This window comes from Metopolophium dirhodum, chromosome 1 (assembly GCF_019925205.1).
Source record: "Metopolophium dirhodum isolate CAU chromosome 1, ASM1992520v1, whole genome shotgun sequence".
Taxonomy (NCBI): Eukaryota; Metazoa; Arthropoda; class Insecta; order Hemiptera; family Aphididae; genus Metopolophium; species Metopolophium dirhodum.
The window spans coordinates 146,333,292-146,349,840 of NC_083560.1; positions in this window are offsets into that span (position 1 = coordinate 146,333,292).

Below are 16,549 nucleotides of genomic sequence, written 5' to 3' on the forward strand. Positions count from 1 at the left end.
ATAAACCTAATGTATTTATTTAAAGTACTTTTAAGTAATCAATTATGAAAAATTAAATTTAAAGTATAATTAAAATAAGCAAATAAATACATGTTAAGCTATTCATTTACGTTACATTTATATCTATAAAATTAAACAAAATATTCTCTTATTTATATTGTCTGAGTTTTGTTCATTATGGAATATTTATCATTGCACATTATATACTAATTTTAAATAGGAAATAGTTTCTGCATACTTTGAATATTGGTATTAATTATTAATTTATAACACTAACAATATTATTATACTATATAATATTCAAACTTACCAAATTTGACTGGCTGTGTCTTGTTGATAAAACTTCACGAAAAAAGTTGGCAGAGTTGAACCAAGTAAGTTTTGGAGAATATATTTCATCTGTTCCACTTCCACTTTTTCTACTTTTTTCGATTTTTGCAAGCTCATTTCTATAAACATCTTTTAAATTTTTAATTTTTGCCTTGAGTTGCTTTTCATCTATTCCCGTTACCAATCCTTCATTCTCGAGGTCTGCATACAACTTTTAAAAAATTTCATCTTTTAATTTTATGTTCAAATAGTCCTTATGTTTTATGTTCCACAGTAATACTGTTCGTAAATTTTTAAAAAGTCAACAATGTTATTACAATTCCACTTCATCATAAATTTTAAAATGTTTAATATAAAAGAAAACGAATGAATTATCTATATCAATGACAACTTCTTGTCACGTGTATATCACATGAATGCGTGTGCGCGACTTTAATCGCCGACACGCAGCGTGTAAAATCGCTCAGTGTAATCGAGGCTTTTTTATACTCCAGCGAGTAAAATCGCTTGATTATAAAACCGCCCTAGAGGCTAGCTGCCAGGTGGCAAAATCGCTAGTGTGCCAGAAAGTAGTGACTGGTAGCGAGCGAGCGAGCCGCGAGCGAATTCAATCGCTCAATGTAATTGGACAGGTCGCTACACGCTCACACACGCGCGACTTTCTTCGCCAACGACTAGCGAGTAAATTCGCTCAGTGTAATCGACACTCAAGTGATAATAAACATTATTTTGTATTATTTATAATTATTTGGATCAATCGTAATTTATTATTGTAATATTAAAATAATAAATACCATTCGTGCTCCGAGCTACGGTTAAAATATATTCAAAAGAAACTAACTTCTTCCCTGAATATCCTATACTTAACTAAATATGTTCTTGTACTTTAAATAAACATATTGTCAGATTATCTATCGGAACATATTTTATCAATTACTATAGATATTCATTGTCTCAATATTTTGACTTGATGTTGATTAAAATATTTTCTTGTCCATTAAATAAACTTATTGCCAGAATATATACCATAATATATGGTATCAATAACTTTAGATCTACATTGTCTCAATATTTTCGCTTGATGTTGTTTAAAATATTTTCTTGGCCATTAAATATATATATTGTTACAATATGTTTTAAACATGCATTTATAAAATATAGTTTTGTTCATAATATAAACATATTGTAAAAACGTATTCGACCAACATATTTTGAAGAACATAAAGAAAACATATTTCTACAATATAAATATTTTCTAATTGCTGTGTGGGTGGTAACACATAGGAGGAATTGTATAATATTTTTCATTAATTCTACGATGGAGAATAGCTCATAGGAGTTTTTATCAAAATGACCGCCTATTTTTTCTGAATCCAGGGATACCAATATCTCAAAATCGAAAATTTGGCACATAGGTTTTTTCGTGTCAACTACGATATACTGTATTTTGTGCATTTGCCATGTGCCACCTTATACTTATTGTAACGAAATTATGAAAATATTATTATTAAATTATTTATCATTTAAACTTATGTAAAATACACCCACGTGATTACCTTAAAATCATAACTTATTATGTCTTTATCAATTCACCCTTTACCCAATATAAATCTTGGAGTTTCAATACCCCATGCGTGTATCAAAGCCTGTGAGTTCCACCGACTTGACCCTCGGGTCTCACGCGGTGCTCATGCGGCTCACAGGTCACGAGGAAAGTGTTCCCCTTTCTCCGTGGGTAGTTTTTGTGGAACTAAAAAGCCCAAATCCTTACATAGTTATTACATGCCTATTTCCATTGTTAAATAGTTAAATTCCATAAAAATGGTCTTCTTTATTATAAAGCTTATAAAGAAATTATCTATAAATTTACAGCTCAAACATAAATTATTGATGCAAAAAGTAAAGAAAGCAAGGAAAAGACAGGACAACTGAGATTCAAACAAAACTGTTTAGTGGTCCAACTAAAAAATGGTCCAAAGAAAAGGTAATTTTACTTACTGGTTGTTTAATATGTACTTCTTAATAAAATGCATCTATAGATATAATTATGGTACCTATAACAAAAATACAAAGTTTATTTACAAATTATAAAAACAAATAAAACACAAATTATAAAACAAAATAAATTAAAAAATACAATGTATATTGACCTAATCTTTAGGAATCTTAATGTTACGGCAAATAATTTTATTCCTGTAGAGTATTTGAAGATAATGCCAAACTGTCTAAGTGATAATTTAGATTTTGATTTATAGAAGTAGATCTGCATAATATTATACATTACCTTACCCCATATTATGTAGGTACCTAAATTATATTTATTTATATTATATTTTAATTTTCACCTATAGGTACAGGGTAATTAACTAAGCATGCTAATTGGTAACCACCATTTTATCCTTTTATAAATGAATTGAAATGAATTAAATAAAATTGTATTTTAACAAGTACTGATTTTTGGAATTTTTTAATTATACTTAAAAACCATTTCTTTGTAGTATTTAAGGAGTGTCCTGAGGCGATACAGACTTATGTTTTTCAAATGAGAACCCATGTTAATGAGGTCATTTTAATGGGTAATTTATCACAATTTGGCATACCATTTTTCAAAGACCATCCATATCCTGTTTTCAATTGTGACATGGAATTATGTTTTAATAGAAATACAGATAATGATGCATTATTAAAAAGAGTTGTCGTAGGAACAGAAGATGGTAAAATTATAATTGATGAATTTACAATTAAAATTCCAATTGTAGAATACAATCCTTTGCAAAAAGTTTTATTGTTAAAAGAGTTAACTGAACTTTCTCAAGAAAAAAAGTATACTTTTAATTTTAAAGAGTGGCAATGTATCGAGGAAAGAAATATATCTGGAAGAACTATAAAAATTGAATTTGATTACAAACAAATAAATTAAATACTCAAGATCATGATCCTGGTGAATTTGATCATTGTTGTGTTAGAAACTATTAGTTTGAAATAAATGGAAAACGTTATCCTGAAGAATGTCAAGATGAAGATTTTAAGAATAATACATTTTGCCAATCTTATGAGAATTCTTATAGGTAGTAGGTATTACAATATTTGTAAAACTATTTTTTTTATAGATACATTTTGTACATTCAATAACAATCCCAATATTACAGAATAAAAAAAAAACTTAAGTGATGAATATGAGTTTATATATTATGAACAAAGTATATTATACAATTAATACAAGAAGTCTAAACCATGAATGTTCTTACTTACAATCATCATAATATAATTTTATTTAAAATAATACTTTAAATATTATTAAGAATTTTTAATTTTTTTTTTTGATTTTTCACTTCTAACATGTTTTAAATTGTTTGAACACCAATTAAAATTTCTAAAAAGTTTACAAATTATCAAATGCTTAGTTAAAAATTCTAGATGTGGAATACAATCTTCTTCAATACTAAGTTCTTCTTCTTTCTCCTTCTTCTTCTTGGGAATTATCGGCCACTAGGACCATCCCGTCAAACAACCAATCCTCCATGACTCTCTGTCAGCTGCTTTTGTTTTCCAATCTGGGCCACCGTTCAGCGATTCCACGTCTTTCTTTATTAAATCTTCCCATCTTAAACGGGGTCGTCCAAGGGGCCTTTTCCCTTTTGGGTTCTCTGTCAATACTACGTGTAGTAGTGGGTTCTGACTACGCCATGCGTGACCCGCCCACTGTAACCTCCTACTCTGGATTATGTTTAATATGTTTGGCTTCTGAAAGAGTTCTTCTAGTTCTTTGTTTTTCCTTATTCTCCATCCCTCAGTTTCCTCGTCTTTTACTGGGCCAAAGATCTTCCTTAAGATTTTCCTTTCCAAAATACTCAGTTTGTTTTCCTCCGTTTTTCTTAATGTCCATGTTTCTGCTCCGTATGTAATTATGGGACGTAAAAGTGTAGTATACAATTGTAATTTTATATCTCTCGACAGGGATCGGGACCCTAGTATCCTTATGAGTCCGTACAGACATTTGTTTCCCGATTGGATTCTTGCTGCCACTTCCTTATCAGTTTCATTTTTTTCGGTCAAAACAGAACCTAAATATTTAAATTGTTTGACTCGGTTGAATTCATGGTTGCCAACTCTTAAGGAAGGGTACATTCTGGTACTATCTCTTCTCCCCACCACCATGTATTCTGTTTTATCTTCATTTATTTGTAAGCCAACCTTCTTAGCTGCCTCCTCCAAACGGCCGCATAATGTTCTTAATCCATCATGTGATTTATCCATGAGGACCAAATCGTCCGCATAAGCCAATAATGCCACGGAGGAGCCTTGTAGTGGCATCCCCTCCTGGGGTCTAATATTAGTTTCCCTGATAACCTTTTCTAATACCAGATTGAAAAGAACAGGTGACATTGAGTCCCCCTGTCTTAGGCCTGAATTCACACTTATTGGGTCGGTTTCCGCTTCTCCTGCTCTTATTTTAATGAATGTTTCCATAATACATGATTCGATCAACTTAACTAATTTTTGTGGGAAGTTATACTCTCTAAGAATATTTATCAAGCTTTTGCGATGAATACTATCGTATGCCTTCTTGAAGTCGATAAAGAGCACGTGCATTTCCTTGTCGAATTCCCAGGTCTTTTGGAAAAGTCGTCGGAGAATAAATATTTGGTCTACCGTAGATCTTCCTGGCCTAAAGCCTCCTTGATAATCTCCAATGATTTGCTCCGATTTTGTTCTTATCCTTGACAAGATACAGTTCGTGAAAACTTTATACGCAACACTTAGCAGGGAAATTCCGCGATAATTATTGCAATCTTGTTTATCCCCTTTCTTATGAATTGGGCATACTAAGGCTATTTTCCAATCTTCCGGAACTTTTTCGGATAGCCATATTTGGTGGATCAATTTCCACATCCTGAACGTCATTTCTTCTCCTCCTTTTTTGAGAAGTTCTGCATGAATTTGATCCTCGCCAGGTGACTTATGATTTTTTAATATGTTAATTTGGAATCTTATCTCGTCCAATGTAGGTTCTGGGCATTCTTGTTCTTCTTCAGTTTCTAAGTTAAGGCTAAAGACTTCATCAGGTGCTTCACAGTTAAGGAGAGTATCAAAATAATCTCCCCACTTTTTGGCTAATTCTTCATTCGTGGTTATCAACGACCCATTGTCATCTTTTAGGAATATTTCCTTCTTCTTGTAAACACCAGTAAGATAATTTATGCGTTTGTACATATCTCTAGCCTTATGTGCTTTGTAGTCTAGTTCAGCATTAACCATTATATTTCGAACATATTTCCGCTTTTCACCTCTTAGGATGTTGCTTGTTTCCCTTAGACGAGTTTTGTACCTTGCGAATAGTTCTTCGTTTCTCGAATCGTTTAACCAATTTTGCCTTGCAACCTTTCTTCTCTGCAACGCTTCTTCGCAAATTCTATTGAGCCAAGGGTTTAGGTTTTAACTTTTTTGTTCCTAAAGTCTTGTTAGCTACATTGCTTAAAGCATCTCTAAATTCTTCCCAACTCTCATCGATATTTTCTTCGAATATTATTTGCTTACTTTGTAAAGCGTCCTTGATACTGTTTACAAAAAGTTTGCCTATATCATGATTTTCTAATTTATCTATGTCAAGCCTTCTTGAGTTTACTGGATTTTTTTTTACCAAGTTTTTTGAGTTTCACTTTTAACCGTATGCCTAGTAGTAAGTGATCAGAACCAATGTTTGCTCCACGCAATGTTCTTACATTCAATACGCTGTTTTTGAATCTGGAGTTTACTAGTACATGATCTATTTGGTTTTTGTATTTACCGTCTGGAGATACCCATGTATACTTGTGTATATCTTTCTTTAGTAACATAGTCTTTGGTAACCTTCAATACTAAGTGAATTTATTAAATTTGTTTTAATTTGTTCGCCAACAAATTGAGCGATTTTTATTTTATGAGGTTTTTTTTTCCAATATTTTAGCAAGTATTTTTTGAGATGAAAAAACGAATTCTGTGATGGCAGTTGTAGGTACTTTTAAATGTAATTTTGATGTTTTTGAGTCATAATTTCTACAAAAAATTAAATATTCTAATTGGTTTGGAATAATGCCAGATTTAATCATTAATTTTTCACAATTCGAACAGGAAAACTTCATTCAATGTTGATCTTGCTTTTTCAAGAAATTGAAGTTGCTGTGATCTTGTATCAGATATTGCACACTTAAATGAATTTGAATTGTATAAACTTTTACTATTTAAAACATCAAGAAGGTCATTCAAAAACTTAATCATGTTTGCTGTGTGAAGAGCAGTTTTGGATTTCAGCTCACCCGTATACACACATGTTTTTATCGTAGCAGCAATTGTATTGCTAAACAGTTGCATTGCTAATTTGCAAGACATCATTTGAAAAGGTCCAGGGTTTATGTGGTTTTCTGTTATTTTCAATAATGACCTACTTGTAGTACTGTTTTTATCAATGTTATAGATATTTCTAACATCTTGGAAAGATACTTCTTCATTTTGAAATTTAAAATTATTTTTTATAAAATGGTTTCTAAAATTTTTAAACAGATGAGGAGTGTCAAATATTGAATAAATTTTTCTTCCATCAACCTCAAAAAATGGTTTCTCCTTTGTTACTTTTTAAAGTTTAAGTGCTGATACGTTGTTGGCACCTTGATCACATATTACAGCTTTGATGAAAAATCCACAATTTAATAGCCGTTGTACTATTTATACTATCAACTCACTCAGTATATTATTTTTCATTGATGTTGCTGGTAAAAAATAACATATTGGCATTTTCCAAGAAGAGTATAATCCTTGAATCATAAATACCATTGCTTGGCCAGCTAATTTATTTGATCGACCCTTAGGTCCTGAATCTTCAAATCCCTCAACAACATCCAAAAATTTGGAATATTCAAGATAATTCTTAATTTTCATTTCATCAAAGATTAAGGTACAATAAAGTTCATCTTGACTCATCGATTCACTTTTTTTTTTAACTGTTTAAATATTCCTGCATTAAATCCTGGTTTGAATTTTGAACTTCCAATCCAGCGACGGATGGTTGATAAACCAGGTAGAGTTAATTGCTTGTTATTTTTTAAGAATTTGTAAGCAGATGGTGATTTGTAGAATAGACCTAAATCAAAATTTTTGAATTTTTTGTGAATTTTTTCCTTGAAAATTTAGGTCTTAATACCTACATTTTTACAAGTATTTTAGAATCTGAAGATGGATAGTATAAAGAATCTAATAAAGTACTTTTATTTTTTTTACTTTCTCTAAGTATTTTCAAATTTTTTTTTAACTTTAATAAAGAGGCATTTTTGTTACGGATTTGTTTTTTTTTTTAAATTGAAGAGCAAGTTTTAGTTTTGATATTTTACTATCATTGTTGTTGCAGAATAATATTTTAGGTTTTAGGCCAGTTGGTTCGTGAGATTCTTCAATAAATTGTCTGGTTTTTGGAGTCAATACTGGAGTTGAAGATGTTGATCTAATATTATCTGAGTCAGATGACTTTTTATCTGGTGTTTGAACATATACACTAGGAGATCCATTTTTTGAAATAGTTTCTATTGCTATTGGACTTAGACCACCTATTTTTTGGTAAGCATTAGTGGGTGTAGATACATGTAAATGTTCAAAGTCTTTATACTTTATAGGAACTGCATTTCTAGTCAATCTTAATTTTTCATTATTTGTATAATCTTCATCAAGAAAATGATTATCACAGATATACCGACGTGATAGTTGATCAGATGTGAGGTGAACTAAATTGACATTTCCTAAACAAAATATGAATACTAAATATAATATAAAGTAACAATTAATAGTACCTACTCAATAAAAAAATTAATTCTCTACCAAAATATAAAATACATTGTACCTACTATTAACATAGTTTGGTACCAACTTTTCAATTATCGTGACTATGTATATTATTTTATACATTATTATTTATTATTGTACTTCTATCTTAAATTTTTTTGAATTTAATAGAAGCATAACTCAAGTTCTAAATTGGTGAGCACTTTACTTTCAACTTAACTTATAAATATAAAAACATAGTTCTTCTATTACATTTAAAAATATTTGTTTTCCTTACCTGTGTTTAAAATCCGTTTTTTTGCGAGAATCTTCGTTTTTTGGAAACTTGCGGAATTTTAAATCGGTATTCTTGCGTGCAGTATTGTTACAATTCATATAAACACATTTGCTACCACAACCACGAGACATTTTAGTATATTACTCGATCTTTTAACACAGTCAACACGAGAACAACAAACAAAAGAATCAACGGTCGAGCACTCGAGCCAGCAGCAGTTCCTAATCGTAAATTCGTAATCGTAATCGTAATCGTAATCGTAGCTACAAATTTTACTGGAGTTAAACTTGAGAGATTAACAGATTATTTGATGTTACTCATGATGGGAAATGGAATAAGAGGGGGGGTATGCCAATCTGTAAGACGCTATGCCAGAGCTAATCTACCAGATGTTAATGGAATTAATTATAACAAAAAAAAACCACACATTTATTTGGCGTATTTTGATTGTGTAAATTTATACGGCAAATCAATGCTTGCAAGTTTACCATACAAAAATTTTGAATGGTATAATGATTTGACATTAGACGTTACTACCATAGATGACGATGCACCTATTGGTTATATACTGGAAGTGGATGTGGATTTATTCGTGATATTCATAGCGATTTACCCTTTTTGCCACACAATAGCTGTCCACCTAATTCTAAGATTACTAAACTGCTAACAACTTTAAATAATAAATCAAATTATGTCGTTCATTATAGATTGTTAAAGCAGGCGATTCACAACGGATTAAAAGTTTTAAAAGTTCATAAAATAATTAAGTTTGATCAATCAAAATGGTTAGCCCCCTATGTCGATAAATGTACTAGTATGAGGGTCTTGGCAAAAAACAAGTTGGAATATGAATTTTGGAAATTACTCGTGAATAGTGTATGGGAAATGAATCCGTGTAAAAGATTGGATATAAAGTTGGTATCAGATGATCGAAAAGCTCATAGGCTAATGAGAAAACCTAATTTCATAGATAGAACTATATATAGCAATGAGTTAATGTCTTTACATTTTCAAAAAGAAAAGATTAAATTTGATAAACCAATCTACGTTGGATTTTCTATTTTAGATATATCAAAAACCTATATTTATAATTTCCATTATGACGTAATGAAAAATAAATACGGGGAAAAAATATCACTATTATACACTGATACCGATTCATTAATATATCGTATTAAAACAAATAATTATTTTAATGATTTAAAATTTGATTTATTGTGTCACTTTGATACTTCTAATTTTCCAATTAGCCACTTTTGTTACAGCGATAAACATAAGAACACCCCAGGGTATTTTAAAGATGAATTGAAGAGTGAAATTATGACGCAATTTGTAACGCTAAGACCCAAATTATATGCTTATACAGTAAGTGGTATTGAATATAAAAAGGCAAAAGGTGTAAAAAAGTATGTTAGAGACAAGTATATGACGGTCAATCATTATTTAGATATTTTATCAAAGTTCAGTATACAAAATTCCCAACATTTGGATGCACAAAACGGGGAATCTAGTCAAATTAGTGCATACTGTGATATTAACTCAATACAGGCAACAAAACATAATGTTTATTCCAAAACAACCAGAAAAATAGTATTGAGTGCAAATGATGATAAACGTGTCATATTAAAAGATGGTATTTGCACTCTACCATACGGACATTATAAATTAAAATATTAATAAAAATATTAAAAATTTAATATTACTAAATATGACATAATATTGTTTATTATTTTGTTTGAAGTTATGGGGGGGGGGGGGGGGGGTATTCATTGAACATTTTATAAATTGTAAAAATGAAAAATGTATGTAAAACTATGTATATATTTTAATATTCCAACATTGGTCATTAACTTTTATGTATGATTCATTTCTATTTTATTATTATTAAATAATAATATACATAATTGTATTGTGATTGACTTTGGTCGAGATTCATTATGTTAAATTGTAAGTAATATGATTTATGATACTGTAATTATTTAATAATAAATTTTGAAATTAAAATATGGCGGTTCTATGAAGATGATGAAGCAAAATGTATATAATTTTACTTTTTATTTATCCTATTATATTAAATATATAAGACTATTTATGTTTATATACTATACTTATATTGAATTATTTAAAAAATGTAATAATTGGTAAATATTATTATACTTTTGTTAATATCGTTATTCTATATTGTAAATTGAACATTGACCTTGTAAATATAAAATAAAATTAAATAAATAATATATAGAATAATGATACATTTTATACTTTATCATTCAATTTTGAAATGTAGTGTTATAACTTATAAAATTATGTTTTAATTTTTTGTATAACTAAATCATTTAAAACAATATTGTACTTAACCAATTGTGTAACAAGTTTATCATTTTTATATAAACCTGATCGCTTATTATCCTGTGCTAGTAGTATACATCTGTATGTTTACAGTTCATTGACGTGTTATAACATAATGGTTAAGACTTAATCTGGATATCCCTCCAGGGGTCACCGATTTACTGAGACACATATTACTGAGATTACACACATGTTGTAAACCTATTTATTAATTACACAAAATTATTTAGCGTATATACATAAAATGTTTACACTATAGTCAAAATTATTTTTTATCAAACCTTACTTTAAAACTAAAATAATATTTAATAAAAATATTACAAATTAATAAATAATAGTTTTTTATTGTTATAAATTAATTCTTAATTATATTTACACAAGTTTTCTTACTTCTCTAGTAAAAGGTACATATTCTACAATTCTATCATGAATTAATAAGCAGTAAGCAGTCACACCTGCGAGCAATTCTGAAGCTTCAATTTCCAATTGAACATCTACTGCTGAAGCAGTGACTGAGTCGTTCTGTTTCGAAGTATCGATGACTATAATTGGCGCGTTTGTCAGAAAAGTAGAAGGACTCAATATAGGGTTACGAATACTTTTTTCATAGTAGGATTCTTGAAACGATGTATACATATTATATAATAAGGTGAAATTATTTTTGGTAAAATCTAAATTCAAATTATTGTACGGATAAGCTATCGAGTTCAGAAATACTTTAACGTTTGTTAAATTACAATGGTCAAATATACTACAATCTTTTGTTATCAAATTTTTGCGTCCTTTTTGTAATCCAATTATGATAAATCGAGGTTTTTCTAATTTTGAAGCAGTTTTCAAATTCCATACAACTTTTTTAGTGGTTCCGAGTTCAGGATATTCAAAAGTTTCAAAAGATCTAAAAGGGATAAATAGACTTTTTTCTTTTTCTATAAGTTTCAATAATTTTAACCTTTCTTCATCGTCAACAGTGATATGTGGAACCATCCAGACTATTTTATTTAAAACGACTTTACCTTCAGTAGCAGTTGCACCAGTTTTAACTTATAAAGCATTTAAATCACTATGACTTCGGGTTAATATTAATTCCAATCTAGAATTCACTAATATTCTTTTATAGTCTTCAAGATGCTATACTGTTTGGAATATTTAACTTTAGTTTTCCATTACATTTAATGTATGTTCTAAAATCTACGGGATCAATAGATACGTTGAATGTTAGCTGTGTTCTGGATTCATTATTGAAGTGAAATAATTCTTTCTTAATTTTGTTGTTAATATCTTCAATTTCATAACATCCTTCTTCCAAAACAAATATAAACGTTTTTAGTTTATGTGCATGATTTAATGAGGGAATTACATCTATCGCCAGGCGGTTAATAGTTGAATTTATGTTTGGAAATAAATTTCGCGTTTTTAAACATAACAAAGCTATTTCCGAATCCTCGTAAACGTTAAGACACGTAAAATAATTTGTGGATAGTAAAGTTGTGTTTCCAGTCAAACTTAATGTAACGGATTCACCCATTGTAAAAATTCAAGGCATAAATGACCACAGTTAAATGTATTAAAATCTTGATAGTTAGAATAGTTGTATACTATTTTGAACTGCCTGAAATAATGTTGTAATTCAATTGGTGGAGGTAAATCACTAAAGCTATCAAAATATATAACTTTGTCCTTAATTTTATAAAACGCTACCCAATGACTTCCGTCGCCTGAAGATATGTCCAAGTTTAATATACCACATTCAATCGCATGAGGTTTTTTAGGTAAGTTATCACGTGAAAAGACACCACGGAAATGATTGATATTCAACTTTCTTACATATTTTATAATATCTTGAGATGAAAGCGGTCTGTCAGGTAGCGTGATCATCAGTCGTTATTTTTTTCTTTTTTTTCTTAACTTATTATTGTTTGAATTCAAACCACCACCTTTTTTTCTTTTTGAATTTTGAACCGCATTATACACACTGGCACCCCCGGACATTAAACTACCAAGTGCTGACAATCCCGCAAATATAGGTATTAAGGGGATTACGCCTCCTCTCTGTCCTGGTGTTAAAATCAATCTTTTACCACTATTCTTTTTCTTTGAGGATCTTTTTTTCTTCACAGCTAGCATACCATTGTTTTTTCTAACACGTTTCCGTTTACCTTTACAACCCATACCTAATTTTCTTTTAGCTTTCATCGCGTTTGTTATTGCGTACGCAACAAATTTCTCTTTTCTAGGTGTATCTTTTGCTTTAAATCTTTCCCAAGCTCGATTTTCTAACACTTTATCAGCTTTATGTCTATCGTCTAAATTTTTACTCGCTGCGTACACAATATCGTGATCACGGCAAGCAGCATCCAATGGGTTTATTCCTTTATCACCGTGATCTAATCTCTTTTTTAATTTTGTACCAGAACCACAATACTGATAGCCTGGAACATGGGCTTCAACTGGGAGACTATTTATAAGGAAGTTTGCAAATCCTTTCCCAGTCTTACCTGATTGGCACTTTCGAGATGAACACCTAATCTATAACTGATTATCAATTGAAAAATTCTAGAGTATTTATAAGAAAAAAAAAATGGATTTTATCGAACAGAAAGATAAATTAGATGTTATAAATGTGGATGTTCAGATTGTAAAAAAACCATCAAGACACGGTTCATTATTACCTGATACTATACGCGCTATATTAGTCGGTCCCAGTGGATCAGGAAAAACAAATATAATGTATAATCTAATCACACATGCAAACGGGTTAAGATTTGAAAATATTTATTTATACTCTAAAACCTCTAATCAGGAAAAATATGTTTTATTAAAAAAAATAATAGATGATATACAAGGTGCTAATTTTTTCATATTTACAAGCGCTGATAAGGTTATAAAACCGAACTTGACTAAAAAAAATTCTATTATAATTTTTGATGATGTAATATGTGGTCCACAATCTGTAATCAGGGAATACTTCAGCATTGGAAGACATTCAGGTGCTAGCTCTGTATTTTATTTAGCACAAACATATTCTAAAATATCAAAACAATTAGTAAGAGATAACTCAAACTTTTTAATGGGGCTGAAACAAGATGATACAAATTTACGCCATATATTCAACGATCATTCGTCTGCAGATATGGATTTCTCAAAATTTCGGGAAATTTCACATTTATGTTGGAACCACAGTGATTACGGGTTTCTGGTTATCGATAAAACTCGAGAAATGAATGAAGGAAGATATTGATGTGGTTTTCATACGTTTATTAAAATAAAATAAATTTGTATTGTATTATGTTAACATACGTATCATTAGTTTTCTGATATTATAATTTATAAGCCATTTAATGGGGAACTTTGTAGAAAATTATTGTAAACCTTAATATTATTTTAATAAAATACTTTATAAATATATATATATCATAGTACGTAGTTATTAGCCCCATAGTGATATCAGTAGTCATACGATACAGTTATATTGTATTTATTATTTACAATAACCTACAATAAAGAAAAAGTTTTGCTGGAAAATTTAATAACATCAAAAAAAAATATTAAACGAAAAATAATGGAAATGAAACGTGGCGTTATAGATTCTGAAAACTATTTCCGTGAGGCATTTAAACCATTGAGTACGCATATAGGAAAAAATAATCAATGTAACTCGCACCCAGCTGATCAAAAAAATACGGAAACCTCGTATATTAGTGACGAAGATGACGGTTTATTAAATTCACCATTTGTAAATTTTTTTAATAATCGACAGACAATACAACGTTATGATAAATCCTATGGTATGTATTATGATAAAGCTAGTGATTCGTACAAAATAGGAGATCACACAGTAACTTTTTGCCATGGTAACTTACAGTTGGTTAATAAATACTATAAATGGACTAAAGGACTATGGCCGTTATTATGCGAGAAGGAACCAAAAAATCACACTATAGAAGATATGGAAACTTATTATGATATTTTGAGAACAACACATGTTCATTTAAAACCAGATGGGAAACCCAAAACCTCAATATACTTTAAATGGATTAATGTTGTAAAACCTCTATACGAACGAATGAAAAATGAGAATTACCAGTTAAACAAAGAAATAGCCAAAATTAATACCCCTAAAACTCCTCGAATTAACTTATTACCATTTAACGAACATATATCTAGGTTGAGCGCTAAACGTAGGAATATTCATAATAATACAACCATAGGAAATGAGCCGTTTGAATTTCAACCAACAGCTAACAGTTCTATGATTTCAGAACCCGTTGTTGAAATGATGTTTAGTTTTACTTCGACACCGCAGACTAATAATAAAGGTGCTGGTTTATATAAAGATGTAATACCTCAAACCCAGTTAGTTTATTATGACGACCCAAATGAGCTAGTGACTAGATTAAATCTTTTAGCATCATCACAAAGTGTTGGTAATACTGGTGTTAATAATGAAATTATATCTATTTTAGAAGAACTACGTGAGAGAAATATTATAATATAATGGCAACCTTAGATAGTATAGCTAATGAACTACATCGACCAGCCAGAAAAATATTTCCTAGACGATGTGTAGTAACACGGTTTATTGATGACCTCTGGCAAGCTGATTTAATGGATATGCAATCACATTCTAGAAAAAATCATGGCTTTAGATATATTCTGGTTGTTATAGACACGTATTCAAAATATATATGGGTTGAGTCACTGAAAAATAAGTCCGGTAAAGATTGTACAAAAGCCATGTCTAATATATTGAAAAAAGCTAATCCAAAATTGTTACAAACAGATAATGGCACAGAATTTTATAATATTAAATTTCAAGATTTAATGAAAAAATATAAAATTAAACATTTCAGTTCATACAGTGTTATCAAGTGTTCGATTTGTGAACGTGTTATACAAACTCTTAAAAATAATATATATAGACATTTCACTGCAACAGGTACATGGAATTGGTATGATAAAATATCAAAAATTATACAAAACTATAATAATACAAAACATAGAACAATCAAATGTACACCCAATGAGGCCCGGATGGCCGCAAACAAAATTAAATTTAATTATCATATAAATGATAAAACATTATATAAACCGAAATTTAAAGTTAATGATAAAGTAAGAATATCTAAGTATAAACATTAATTTAGTAAAGGATACACCCCAAATTGGACAACGGAAATATTTACAATTTCAAAAGTCTTACAGACAAACCCAGTAACTTATCAACTAAAAGATGGAACAGGCAGTAAAGTCTTAGGTGGTTTTTACGAACAGGAAATTAAGTTAACCGATTATCCAGACACTTTCCTCATTGAACGTATTATAAAAAAAGTTGGGAATAAAATGTTTGTCAAATGGCTAGGTTTTGATTCGAGCCAAAATTCATGGATAACATCATCAGATATTTTAAAATAAAGATATTTTATATGTTATACTTTTTATAATAAAAAATATAAAAGTTTTTTTATCAAGTCAAACTAATTATTTACATAGGTTATCTCCTGGAATAAAAAAGATTGTTTATTGTATGCAAAAAAGTTTTATTTATAAAAAACAATAATTTATTACACTAATAGGTCTTGTAATATCATATCAGACATTGTGTTAAAATGAAATTGCAATATTTCATGTAAAAATGATGTGTCATCGTTTTGTAGATGCGAATAATAACTAAAGTCATAGTTTTGAATATATTGGTTTGTAAATTCATTCCTCTGGCAAGTGATAGGAAGACCACGGACATCGTTTTTAATCAGTTCGTAAGCTGTGTCAAATGTAACCTGATAA